The 14,752-nt window shown below is 42.5% G+C and overlaps 1 long non-coding RNA gene across 1 annotated transcript in view; it reads right to left on the minus strand.

Annotated features, from left to right (window-relative positions):
• Positions 1 to 2,844: 2,844 nt before the first annotated feature.
• LOC144731146 (uncharacterized) overlaps positions 2,845 to 14,752 on the minus strand; it is a 199,264-nt gene continuing 187,356 nt past the window's right edge. Inside the window, exon 3 of the long non-coding RNA XR_013587917.1 lies at positions 2,845 to 3,097. This is a non-coding gene — a long non-coding RNA (uncharacterized LOC144731146). The remainder of the gene's footprint in view (positions 3,098 to 14,752) is intronic.

Genomic DNA, 14,752 nt, shown 5'->3' on the forward strand with positions numbered 1-14,752 from the left:
AAATCAGCTGGAGTGCAGGTTGCGAGGTTGTATCTACCTCGCCTGGTATACACGAGGTCGTGGGTTCAATCCCGACCCTGACGCCTGCTGCTGTATATTTGGAGTTTTTGTGTCTCTCTCTCTCATCATCACGGTGGCTAGGAGATGTTAACTACCTCGCCTGGTATGCAGGCGGTCGTGGGTTCAATCCCGACCCTGACGCCTGCTGCTGTATATTTGGAGTTTTTGTGTCTCTCTCTCTCATCATCACGGTGGCTAGGAGATGTTAACTACCTCGCCTGGTATACAGGAGGTCGTGGGTTCAATCCCGACCCTGACGCCTGCTGCTGTATATTTGGAGTTTTCGTGTCTCTCTCTCTCATCATCACGGTGGCTAGGAGATGTTAACTACCTCGCCTGGTATGCAGGAGGTCGTGGGTTCAATCCCAACCCTGACGCCTGCTGCTGTATATTTGGAGTTTGCGTGTCTCTCTCTCTCATCATCATCACGGTGGCTAGGAGATGTTAACTACCTCGCCTGGTATACAGGAGGTCGTAGGTTCAAATCCCGACCCTGACGCCTGCTGCTGTATATTTGGAGTTTTTGTGTCTCTCTCTCATCATCACGGTGGCTAGGAGATGTTAACTACCTCGCCTGGTATACAGGAGGTCGTGGGTTCAATCCCGACCCTGACGCCTGCTGCTGTATATTTGGAGTTTTTGTGTCTCTCTCTCATCATCACGGTGGCTAGGAGATGTTAACTACCTCGCCTGGTATACAGGAGGTCGTGGGTTCAATCCCGACCCTGACGCCTGCTGCTGTATATTTGGAGTTTTCGTGTCTCTCTCTCTCATCATCACGGTGGCTAGGAGATGTTAACTACCTCGCCTGGTATGCAGGAGGTCGTGGGTTCAATCCCAACCCTGACGCCTGCTGCTGTATATTTGGAGTTTGCGTGTCTCTCTCTCTCATCATCATCACGGTGGCTAGGAGATGTTAACTACCTCGCCTGGTATACAGGAGGTCGTAGGTTCAAATCCCGACCCTGACGCCTGCTGCTGTATATTTGGAGTTTTTGTGTCTCTCTCTCATCATCACGGTGGCTAGGAGATGTTAACTACCTCGCCTGGTATACAGGAGGTCGTGGGTTCAATCCCGACCCTGACGCCTGCTGCTGTATATTTGGAGTTTTTGTGTCTCTCTCTCATCATCACGGTGGCTAGGAGATGTTAACTACCTCGCCTGGTATACAGGAGGTCGTGGGTTCAATCCCAACCCTGACGCCTGCTGCTGTATATTTGGAGTTTGCGTGTCTCTCTCTCTCATCATCATCACGGTGGCTAGGAGATGTTAACTACCTCGCCTGGTATACAGGAGGTCGTGGGTTCAATCCCGACCCTGACGCCTGCTGCTGTATATTTGGAGTTTTCGTGTCTCTCTCTCTTTCATCATCACGGTGGCTAGGAGATGTTAACTACCTCGCCTGGTATACAGGAGGTCGTGGGTTCAATCCCGACCCTGACGCCTGCTGCTGTATATTTGGAGTTTGCGTGTCTCTCTCTCTCATCATCACGGTGGCTAGGAGATGTTAACTACCTCGCCTGGTATACAGGAGGTCGTAGGTTCAAATCCCGACCCTGACGCCTGCTGCTGTATATTTTGAGTTTTCGTGTCTCTCTCTCTCATCATCACGGTGGCTAGGAGATGTTAACTACCTCGCCTGGTATGCAGGAGGTCGTGGGTTTAATCCCGACCCTGACGCCTGCTGCTGTATATTTGGAGTTTGCGTGTCTCTCTCTCTCATCATCACGGTGGCTAGGAGATGTTAACTACCTCGCCTGGTATACAGGAGGTCGTAGGTTCAAATCCCGACCCTGACGCCTGCTGCTGTATATTTTGAGTTTTCGTGTCTCTCTCTCTCATCATCACGGTGGCTAGGAGATGTTAACTACCTCGCCTGGTATACAGGAGGTCGTGGGTTCAATCCCGACCCTGACGCCTGCTGCTGTATATTTGGAGTTTGCGTGTCTCTCTCTCTCATCATCACGGTGGCTAGGAGATGTTAACTACCTCGCCTGGTATGCAGGAGGTCGTGGGTTCAATCCAGACCCTGACTCCTGCTGCTGTATATTTGGAGTTTTCGTGTCTCTCTCTCTCATCATCACCACGGTGGCTAGGAGATGTTAACTACCTCGCCTGGTATGTAGGAGGTCGTGGGTTCAATCCCGACCCTGACGCCTGCTGCTGTATATTTGCAGGTTGCACGTTCTCTCCCCGTGGTCGCGTGGATTTTTCTCCGGGTCCTCCTGTTTTTCCCTCCACATTTAGAATGGACAAGCGTTCAGAGTATTTGGCTGCTATACATTTCCATATTACACGCTGCTTTCGTTGAGCTATCATTTGTGGCCAGCTCGATTTTTAAAAAGAATGACTAAGCTCAGTGGGCCTTACCTGGAAAAAAACACAAGAGTTTATAGTTTTTATCGATGGATAGTATGTATGTTGAACATCTTTCACACCGTACGTAGCCAACGGTGTATCAGAGATGGCGATGAGCTGGGGAGGCCTTCATCCAGCAGTAAAGAGAGCATGGCTTTTGCAACCAATTTTAGCCGTAATAAAGTTTTTTTTTTAAGATCATGGCTGTTGATGATGGTCAGGGTCGCCAATGTAGTTGAGTTCTACACTTTTTTTTACTTTGTTGACCTTTAATTAACGATGTCATATTCATGTCTCATGCCTAAATCATGTCGTATACTCCTAACTGAAAGCACACAAAGTCAACGCAGATTCGTCGCTCGCTTTCGCATGCAAAATAAATATTTTTTTTTATCGTGCATTGGAGACCGCACCACCTTATAAAAGAGAAGGTATTGTAAAAAAAAACAACAACCTGAAAATCGCAATGAGAAAGGAAAAGAAATCACGTGAAATATTTTGTAATGTTTATGCATGCATGCAAATTTCTAATGAAAAAATTGTTAATGTGATCACCGAAGCACTGGATCGTGTCTTCACAGTAATTCTTTGTGCCGTTTGTTTTATTCATGGCGTTGAATCCCATGAAAGTGCAAGCAGCTGCCACGTTTTTCCCTTGTTTGCCTCCAGCACCTGTTCCTGTTCAACACAAACTCACGCCATTAGCGAATTAATGAATATTGATATGCGTCTAAACCCTTATACTGGGCCCCGTGCAGATGACTGGGCAGATTTTTTGACATTTATTAATGCGCAATAAATCTGGCATTGCCCACTAAAAATTATGTATCGCATTAAATCCTTCATAACGTGCCCCACCGAGATGTTGTGTGCCCTTTGTAAAGAAGAAGGGCAGCAACAACAACAACAACAACGATGATTACGATTTGGAATAACAATAGCACATTTCATTGCTGGCACATTATTTTTAACGTGATTCCAAACCATATGAACTTTGAAAAAAAACTGATGATATAATTTAACATAGATAATTGTTTTTTTACCCTTTTATCTGGCAACAAAACTGACACCTTTTCTACAAGGAGTCATGTTTGCATTGACCACAATACCTGCAGTCGGAATGCAAACAAAAACACAACTCTGATAATGTATGCACTGTCCTTGAAATTGATTGATCTACACCCGAGACAGCTTTCTTTAGAGCCTAGTCTCACATGGTGTTGCACCAGATGACGCCAAAAGACGCACGATTTTTAACATCGTCCATTTGAACTATTACCATGTAAACTAGATTGTAGTCATCATAATCAATTAGCCATGATCAATCCACTGCTAGATATCGGCCTCCCCAAAGCCACATCACCTCACGGTGGGACTCTTGTGGCTGTTTAACTCGGACGGAATGCCGACGGCTTGAAAAATCAAGTTACTCTGGAAGGGAAAAATTGGTTTGCAAAACTTTTGGCAACGTTGGAGAATATGAGCATCGCACCAAGGGCATAAAGTACACCGTGCTACAATTTGCACTCGGAAATAATCAAGTTTGTCACTTCAAAAATAATGATATCGTACACGTCAATTGAATGGAGCCCCGTGTACTTTTATGAAGGATGTTATGCAAACTATAAAGAAAGTAGAGGAATGTGTGTGTTTGTTTGATTTATAGCTCTTTTTCAGAAATGACCTGGCCACAAATGATGGCCAAACGAAGTGGCTTATCACGTGGAAATTTATAGCAGCCAAATACTCTAAACGCATCTTTCTAAATGTAGAGAGAGAAACCAGACGACCTGGAGAATCATCCACGCGGCCACGGGGAGAACATGAAAACTCCAACTATGCAAACGTCAGGGTCCGGTCGAACTCACGGTCTCCTGTATACCAAGCAAGGTAGTTAATTTTTCGCCGGGTAAAAGCTGCATCCCTGCAATTGTGTTTTGGGCTTGCACTCAGCAACAGTGATAAATAGATCCTGAGCTGGCCAAAAACATTCACTGTCAGGTACAAAAAGCTAAGCAGGTTTGGACCAGATGAGCACTTGTCAGATACATTCAATGATTAGATTTTGTAACAATAGTGTAAGTTGGTATTCATCTTCTTGGTTATTTCGGTAAAGTGACGTAGAAAGGAAATAATAAAATAATAAAAATAAAACATAATAAAATACAATTCTCACGACGTTTCGGCCACAACGCAAGCAGCCGTCCTCAGGTGAAGAACAGGTCTGTCGGAAAGACAGCGTCTGAAGACAGACCTGTTCTTCATCTGAGGACAGCTGCTTGCGAATTGGCCGAATCGTCGTGAGAATTGTATTTTATTATGTTTTATTTTTTTATTAATTTATTATATCCCATCTACGTGACTTTACCGAAAGAACCAGGAAGATGAATCCCTGCAGTCACGAAAGCTTTAAATCGAAATGTAAGTTGGTATCTTTATCAGGTTCCTATTTGGTATAGGTCTCATAAGTACACGGGTGGTCGATACTGACTCTGGCCTATAGGTGGCTGGCAGGGCTCGTGAGTAACCTTTGAACCACACTGGCCACTTGGCAATATGCTCGGTTTGATGTAAATATCGTTGCGTTTTACAGCTATACAGAAGAAATGTTGTCAAAGTTCAAAGTTAATTTATTAGGTATAGCCCAGTGAGTCATTCGGCTCTTGAATCGGGTGCAACCGCAACAAACAAAAAAACATGAACAAGAAAACATCTTAAAGTGACGTCGATCTCGAGCCCCTCATCTTTACATTTCAAACGCGCATTGCTAATTTAGAAAGTAAACTTTGCTTTGGAGTGCATTGCACAAATACTCTCTTCCGATGGGGACGCATACAGCTATTGCCCTAGAACAGCACGTTTGGGTAGCAGGCCGTGCAGCCTGGGATGTTTTTCTTTGCAAACGGGATGTCCAATTAAAGGTCTGTTTACTTCTGAATATTAAACGAGAAGCAATTCCCTAAAACGTGCCACACAAAATCCCTTTTGAGGTTATAAAAAATGTATCAGTTCAAAATTATCGGCCTCCTCGTTAAAGGTAACAAAAAAAGAAAATTAACTGCTAGTTAATGCGGCAACTAAGCAGACACATACGAAAGGTTTGAATGTATTTCAGGAGGTTTTATTTTCTCCCACCCTCCCACCCCATCGTACATTTTTTCATAATAAAAAAAAGTGTATTGTTGAGTCTTGCCCAGGTGATATTATAATACATCGTGTGCTTGCCCTGGGCATGAATGCTGAGACCTTGAGACTGCCAGCACAAGCACATTTTATCGCAGCTAAACAATACCCGCAATGGACACACGCATTCGAGCGAGGTTAATTCTCTCAGAAACAAAAATATCCTTCTCCGAGTATGACCACAGCCACATTTTTGCATTCACTTATTTGCATACACAAGTGGTTCTCAATCTTGTTTTTGTTGTTGTGGCGGCCTCCACATCAACAACCCTGGTCCGTTGTATGGCCACCCCTCCCTTTCTCCAGCCCCCCAAAACACGACTAAGGTTTCCAAGGCCTCAAATACAGGGAGAGAGATAGATCACACGTTCCATGCCTCTAGGCAACACGGTGTTCGTAAGACATTTGTTTCACGTTGTGCATCAGAACGTGTTGTCACCACACCGTGCCACGCTGATGTTTCCCGCGTACGCGAGACATTTCTCCTGCACGGCATCCATGCCGCAGGCTCTGGATGCCTCCCCACCCTCCAAAAAACTTTCTTCCCCCCCCCTTCACCCCCAATGATGTTTGCGCCACTCGGGGTGAGAAAGGCTAACGTATACAGTACAGAGTACGGATGAGATTCTGCTTTTGGTCTAATCCCTCCCCCCCCCCACAAAAAAATCTGAATATTGGGCCTAGATACGAAGTTTAGAATGACCCGACAAAAAACAGTGTTTCGAACTTATTGGATATTTTGACGTCGCATGGCGTGAGGTGAAGTGTTGTCAGCACGAAGATACGTCACTTTTGATACATCGTGATAATGATCTGAAAATCCATAAGAAAAACATATGCCATCATCCTTTTAAAGTCCCACATTTTAGAATGCTTATTGGGCTGCTCTACGTTTCCACTTGATAAGCCACTTCGTTGCGCTATCGTTTGCGGTGAGGTCACGTCTGAAAAATAACCCTTACCTGGTAAAATAAAAATTGTTTAGTTTCAAGTTATTGAATTATTAATTTGACTGATTTGTTTACCTTTCCTATAATTTGTATTGTTTGTCGTTGTAACTTTCTCACCCACCCCTACTGGAGATCTGTGAAAAAGAGCTTCATAGCTCATCGGATTTCTCCAGTGTAAATAAAGATTCTGGTTCTGATCCGTGGTATGAAGCCCACGAGCGACAGTCGCAAGGAATATATCCCCGATAATTTCCATCGAGGAAATCAATTGATGATCAATTTGAATTAAAAAAAATTGCGTCGCTGGTTCGAAATGATAAGACGAGCCGCTCGGAGATTGTTGGCAATGAGATTTATTTGGAATATACATGCCTAAGCCACACTGAGCAGGCCTCCGTGATCCATGTGGCTAATGTGGAAACAAGGTTACTTACTCAAGAGCCGACACCAGCCGAACGTCCTGGCCAGAATCAATATTGACCGTCCGTGTACGTACTGTAGTGACACGTGCAGTAGCAAATAGGGGGGTATCATCATAAACAAACCCGACTCCATTGCTACTAACAGTAAACATTTGGAGGGTATCCATTTATATTGTGCCACTGCACATACATATTCTCAGGTTTTTTTCGGTAAAGTCACGTAGGTAAAACATTAAAAGTAATGAAAGTAAAATAAAACAAAACAAAAATAAAATTCACGACGTTTCGGAGGCAACACAAGTCTCCGTCATCAGGTGGGACCGTCACAGCCAGATTGGCTGCATCAAGTCCCACCTGATGACGGAGACTTGTGTTGCCTCCGAAACGTCGTGAATTTTATTTTTGTTTTGTTTTATTTTACTTTCATTACTTTTAATGTTTTACCTACGTGACTTTACCGAAAAAACCTGAGAATATGAATCATTGCAGTCACGAAAGCTTCAAATCTAGAATTACTGCACATACATTTATAATTTTCTGCCAAAACTTGTGTTTAGGAGAGAATATTTGCAAGTACCCTTCCAGAAATAGAGCTAACACTGTAAATTATTTTTCTTTGTTCTTTCGGTAAAGTGACGTAGAAAGAAAAAATAAATACAATTCTCACGACGTTTCGATTGCAACACAATCAACCGTCATCAGGTTCAAGCTCGGAGAGAGACATACAGAGAGAGAGACAAACACAGACACGGAGAGAGACACATACAGTGTTTCTCTCTCTCCCTCTCTCTGTTTCTCTCTCTGTAATTGTGTTTCTCTCCGAGCTTGCACCTGATGACGGTTGCTTGTGTTGCAATCGGAACGTCGTGATAATTTTTTAACGTGACTTTACCGAAAGAACCAAAGAGTAATTCCTGCAGTCACGAAAGCTTCAAATCAAGACTGTAAATTCTATTTTACCAATGCTGTTCCTACAGGTAATTAAACGTTATTTTAGGTTGGTTCTATCTTTAAGTGCACACTGCTTTTAGACGCTCTCCTCTCATCGAGGATCAGGGACCAATTATTTCTGCACAAACTTTTTGGCAGGTAAATGGATTACTTTAAGAAGCAACAAAAACAGACGATTTACATCTGCACCTACGTACCACATAGGTAAACAATAAACGTGCTCATGGCAAAATTAACAAGCGTTTTGCATTTTCCGTATTTTCGTTTAATCTGGGCCACCCTTTGTCCATATTAGCCTGCATTATTGAGAGTTGCCTATTTATCAGGGCATGAGTCTCGATTGTCATTTTTTCAGAGGGTCTCTCGCTTGGGTTTGTTGAGCACTTTCGTCTTGAACATTTATACACGCTGAACAAACCCCAGAGTGCAGAGAAAAAGGGATGCCACTTAATTTACGACGACGACGTTGGCAATTGCACTTGTTTTCCACACTGCACAACCGTGCCGCGGGGGCGATGCTGAACCAACCCAGCATTCGTCGAGAGGAACCAGGCAGTGCCGGATTATCCCAATAGCACATATGCTACGGGCCCCGCACTTTCAAGGGCCCCGTGCTAGTTCCAAGTTCCAAGTTTATTTTTTAGGTATAGCCCTGTGAGCCATTCGGCTCTTGAATCGGGTGCAACCGCAACAAACAAAAAACAAAAACATGAACAAGAAAACATCTTAAAGTGACTATGTGACTATGTGCAAACTGAACATCCTAAATGCTTTCAAGCTATAAATTCCGGTTCTGTGATTCTGCACTTGCTCTATTACTATTGCACTATACTGCCTTCAACTTTTATGAACAACCGCGTGTTTAAGGTCAGCGATTTGTCGTATTATCTGTCTGTATCGCAAATGAAAAAAACAATTACTTTACTATGCAAGTTAAAAAAAGTGTGTTTTAATATTTTTTTTTTATTTCAGGGCCCCTTTATAACACATGTTACAGGCCCCGCACTAGCTCAATCCGACACTGGAGGCCAGGCTGGTTATTTTTTTCTACCGCAGAAGCCGAGGCGTGCCGCTGACGTCACAAGCACAAAAAAAGTGAATCGAGACACGTGCTCGTCACGTGCTGACGAAGGCGTCCTCGCGGTGCAGCCGCGTCACGAGCTACGAAGGCGTTGATTGGTCCAGCCCCTGGGCACGCTTGCTGACGTGCCAGATTCAGCGCTGAGCACCACCATGCATGCTTGGCAAGTCCACTGGTTATGTTCAGGGCGCGCTGGGAACACTCCGATGTGCTTTTTGGCAGGCCACGATAACATAAGGCTCATAAGGATATTACTACACGTTGGTTCTTTGTCTGGTTCGTGATTAACCATGTTGCACATGCTGTATTAGCAAGACAAATCGTGCTATATTTAAACACCTAAACGAAATGTTTTCATGACTGCGTACTCTAACACAGTTAAGTGATAAGTGATACTTAACTGCGACATTTAATTTAATATCTTCACGCTGAATCTTAATGTGTGATATACTACTTCTGAAATAATACGAGAATATTCTTGTGTTGCATCATTAGAAACCAAATTATGCTAGATTGAAATATATATGTTGAACTTCTTTCGCACCGTACGTAGCCAACCATGCTAATTGGAAGTGTGAATTCATATAAATGCAGTGACAAGTTTATGAAAATGTAAAATTCTAATTTGTAATGCTAAAAGCAGCACAGGCTGGCTTCCTAGTTTTGAGATCACAAACTAAAAACCAAGCTGCAAATGGCTCAGACTCATGCTACCCTTTCATCATTACCACCATCACCGCCATCATCATCATCACCACCCAATTGCTTTGAGAATTGGTCAATTACTGATACGCCCACCCACCCACTGCATTCAAATCTATATTTGGGGCAATGCAAATTTACACGGTCCATGGTTTAGAGTTTCTCGCCATAGTTCCACAGGGTGAGCTTTTCGTTTTCCACGTGGGCGTTTGGCAAACGCATTGAAGAGAGCCACTTAGGCATGGGCAGGTGGTGGGAATTCAACACTCGCTGCCACCATGGCTTAGGACCATGGATAGAGATATGCAACCACCCAATGATCATTGGAGCTTCGAGGCTTCTTGACTTTTGGTAATAAGAACAGAGCCAACCAATGAATAGATACGTCATATATCAATGTCCATTATTGATATATCGATATTTATTATCGATCAATATCCATTATTAACATATTTCGCACACTCCGATTAGCGCGGGTGGCTATGTACGTTGCGACAGACGTTCAACATGCACGCATACATTAGCATGTGCGATGTTACCGGTGTGAACATACGCAATCTGTGATGAACATGATACTAATAAGCTCTATTTTATAAAGCGCCTTTCATATTGGCGTATTTCAAAGCGGTGTAGGAAAAATAAACAACACTCACACAATTATAGATACAATCTGAGCAATATAGACAGCTGATACAGTAATCACAAGATCAATGAGTACACTCTAAATTCCAATACAATGAAGAACAAACGATGATAAATGGGAATAATAAAGTTAATTACGGAGTGATCCAATCCGAAAACAAAATTGTGATGATAGTAATTTCGCACACTTGGAGGGGGCTGAGAACACATCTTTAAAGATGACTTTTGTCCGAATCCGAATCTTAGTTGATCCTGCAGGAATCCGATGAGAGCAATGAAAGTTTTTTTTTTCTCGCATGCATTCACCGAAAAAAAAAAAATGCACCCTGAAAATGATTGCCCTAAGCGGTGTGCTTTAGGTTCGTGCCTAAAGTGTCGATGGGCACGATGCCCGAAGTTTCACTTCACGCACTGGGGACCTTCTTTGTGAACTGAATCTGCGCTCAGAGTTCTGTTCCCGAAGGATCTCCCGACGCGGGGAGCGAAGACGTCAGGCATTGTGCCGAACAACACGTGGCACAACCCCAAAAAATATGCATTGGAAAGATGCACCTCCGATGAGCACGGGTTGGCTCCGGGAAGTGCGAAAGAGGTTCAACGTACGTACATAGAGCACAACCGCGGAAATCCACGCAGTCGTGTTACTTTGCAAATTAATGTATTCCAATGAGGTGCATCAGCTAAAAATTAATACGGGTCATCGAATATTCAATAGTCCGTCTGTGCTTATTGAAGTCAATGTGAGATGTTTGTTTAGCCTTGGTCGGCAAACAATTTCCAGTTATACCATAATAGAGGCTTTTTGGGTTAGATCGCGTAAATATAAATGTGTCGTTAAACCCTCCACCACCCGACACAGCCTCACCAGGTGACAGCCAGTTGGAATTACCGGTGAAAAGTCGCAGTACTCGCATTGCAAATGTTGTGAGTTTAATCTCCAACGCACCGGTGTGCTGTACAAGTAACTAATTGGCATGTTTTGTTTCCGTGACAAACCTCACTAATTGGCTGTGTCGGGTGGCTGGCGGGATTAACGACACATTTATATTCACGCGATCGAAGCCTTAAAAAATTAGCCCGTAAAAACAAAGTTTTTCACTATAAATCCTTTATATGCGTGGCGGCTAGAGTCATCTCGTCCTCTGGCTTGAGATGGCTGCCACCTATGGGTCAGATGATTGCCTGCCACCATTAAGCAATTGGTAATTAAATATAATATTTTTTTCCTAAAAAGTGTAAAATTTTGGAAAAAATTTTTCACGAAAATACATTGTCACGCACAACGAGTCTGTGTGCAAAATGTCAGCTCGATTGGATCACGGGAAGTGGGTTAAAAAACGACCAAAATATCTGCATGGTCGTAAGCGCGCAAGCAAGCAAGCAAGTGAACTTAATATAAAGGATTTAAAAAAAAACCCTCCATTATGGATAATATTGGTCGCGAAAGCCTACGTGTTTCCAATATAAATATCAGGTCAGGCTCCGATTTGCGTGCCATTCATCAGTGAGCGTGCCGAGGCCAATGAAACTCGCTCCACGTGAGAAGACAGCTTGGCACGGAGGGCAGCGTCCATTTGAACTCAGCATCTCAGAGGGGTTCTGGCTCACTGCTCTGACGTGAACCTTTATAAGTCGGTCAAACTCATATAGACACCTCCATACTGTCGTGTTGTAGATGACAAGGTGTTAAAAAAAATCTACTCCCGACACCAAATGGGCAAAAAAAAAATGTGTTTGAGTACATTATGCTTAATATTGCTCCGTTCAACAGAGCTTGCTTTAATAAAAAAAATGTTCTTCTTCTTCCAGAGCTGTGGGAAGTGGAGGCTAAATTTAGACAGTCATCTCAGAGGCTGAAGACATAAACTCGAGACAGGTCACGACGTGAGCCTCCTATTTCCTTACAGCTGGAAGTTATACATCCACACAGTGTATCAATTCCAGTGGGCCAGAAATGTTGAAATATAATAATAAATGTGAACATCACAATGCCACCGAAAGTACCTTAAAGCCATCCATGGAGCGTAATTGCCACAAAGTCGAAGAAATGCAATCATTTGAAGAAAGTTGACAATTTCAAACGTCTATTTCCCACGTAATTTTCGGGCAAATAGGCAATTTCCGCAAAGCAGCAATCGCCACTTTTTCAAGTGAGTTTCCACTTTCTCACATCCTACCGAATCGAGCTGCAGCGCTGCAAGTCAGGCAATCACATTCATCACGAGGCCACAGTGTCCACCCAACACAATCCACGAACCTCCCGCAAAGCCAGCAGCATTTCAGCCAACGCGAGCGCTCGCATGGCTGGCTTGAAGGCTGAAATATTCATAATCACCATCACCATCAATGATCAATCCACTGCTGGATGGACGCCTTTCCACGCTGCCACATTTCTTAAACTATTCCACGGGGTGATTACACTGGTCAACAAAAAAAACATTTTTTTCTGGCCTGGACTTTTGCAGCCGTTTTAGACTAATTTCAGGGTGCTGATTTCAAATCTGATCTCAGATTTGCTCTATCACATCTCATTTAATGCTACCGGTATACCCCATTTTCATTGATTTTACCCGAAATTAACTATGTCAATTATGATTGCAAGTTGTTGCGAGTCAGTGACTGCTTTAGTGTTAAAATACGGTGCTGTATTTTTAGGATAGTGTGTTTATAATATCATTTTATGTAGATATTCACATTTATTTAAAAAAAATATTCTGCAGTTTTATTGAAAATGCAATATTTGATATCTCAAAAACCTGATGTGATAGACAAAAACTGATGCCAGATTTGGAATCAGCACCCCAAAATTACCTTAAAACCGTTGGAATACCTTATGCCAGAAAAAAGTGTGCTGACCAGTGTAATCTGTCGACCACCTGGAAATTCGTGGATTTAATTTGCGCCATCGACGAGAGTCTAGATGGATACCCTCTGAAAACGTATTCCATTCCTTGGCTGCCACACTTGTTATTTTTGCGTCCCTCTAACAGATAAACTCAAATCGTTTAGGAAACATGTAACCAGAGTCTCACCAATATTTCTAAATATCATAAAGATATTTAGAAAAATTGTGTAGTTCACTTCGATAGGATATTATATTGTCTATGTTTTGGGAAAATCTGCAACGGATCATGGTTTATTAATTTCTTTCATGACGTTCAAAGTTATAACATCTCGTCCAGGAGCTTTCCCCATTTTCATACTGTTTAGGGTAAAGTGTCACATCTGGATTTTTCTCAGCTTCATCTGAGAGATGGTCTATACGCACGATTTGCTATAGAGATGCCTGTAAATTTCCCCTCTGCTAATGTTAAGATTATATCTCTATTGTGAGTTGTGGTTCCACCTTTCTCCTAGATAATGATTACACGATGTAACACGATTTTTGTTCCTGGGTAGTAAGTGTTGTTTTTTAATTGCTTATGCCAAAAAATTTAGAAAATGTCTATTATTCCCCACAAACTTTGCTTTTGTGACCAGGACTTTATGTGAAGGAATGACACAAATGCACACGTTTTCTCATTGAAAATAGGTACATTTCTAAATATGACTGTCCTGTGGCAAAATATAGTGATAGATTTTTACCCTTTTAACTGGTACAAAAACTGACACCTTTATACAAGGCATCATGTTTGCAATAACCACACTACAAGCAGTCAAAATGCAAACAAAAAGAAACAACTCTGATCATGATAATGATATGCACTGTCCTTGAAGTTGATTGGTCCACACCCGAGACAGCTTTTCTTTACTGGTAAAGGAGGTCTCATAGTGTAAATGCTTACCCCGAGCTCTCAATACTCTGATAGTGCGCTGTTTTTGAGTTGTACGCCTTTTGGCGTCATCTGGTCCAACACTAAGAAAAGCTTTTTCGGGTGTGGACCAATCAACTTCAAGGACAGTGCATATCATTATCATAGTCGTTTCTTTTTGTTTGCATTTTGACTGCTTGTGTTGTGGTTATTGCAAACATGATGCCTTGTATAAAAGTGTCAATTTTTGTACCAGTTCAAAGGGTAAAAACCTATCACTATGACTGTCCTGGTCACGTAAGAAAATGTGTGGGGAATAATAGCCATTTTCTGTACTTTTGAAGCATAACCAATTAGGAAATAACACTTACTACCCAGGAACACATTTTTTGTTTGTTACACAGTGTTATCGGAATTATATTTCTAAAGCACCTTTCATCAAGAATCCCAGCGCGTTGTAGGACAGACGCTTAGCACGACATTCACCCTTGGAAGTAAAAGGCAAGACACCACAAAATTATAAAATCTTAACCAAAAGCCAATTAAATACTAATAAGGTAAATATGGTGAACTGTCAATAATCAACCTATGTGCTGTTTCCATGCATCCGATGCTTACTCAACAAGAAGTGTGTTTGTTTTCAGTGATTT

Source organism: Lampetra planeri, chromosome 38 (genome assembly GCF_965212315.1).
Source record: "Lampetra planeri chromosome 38, kcLamPlan1.2.h2, whole genome shotgun sequence".
In the NCBI taxonomy this organism is placed as follows: domain Eukaryota; kingdom Metazoa; phylum Chordata; class Hyperoartia; order Petromyzontiformes; family Petromyzontidae; genus Lampetra; species Lampetra planeri.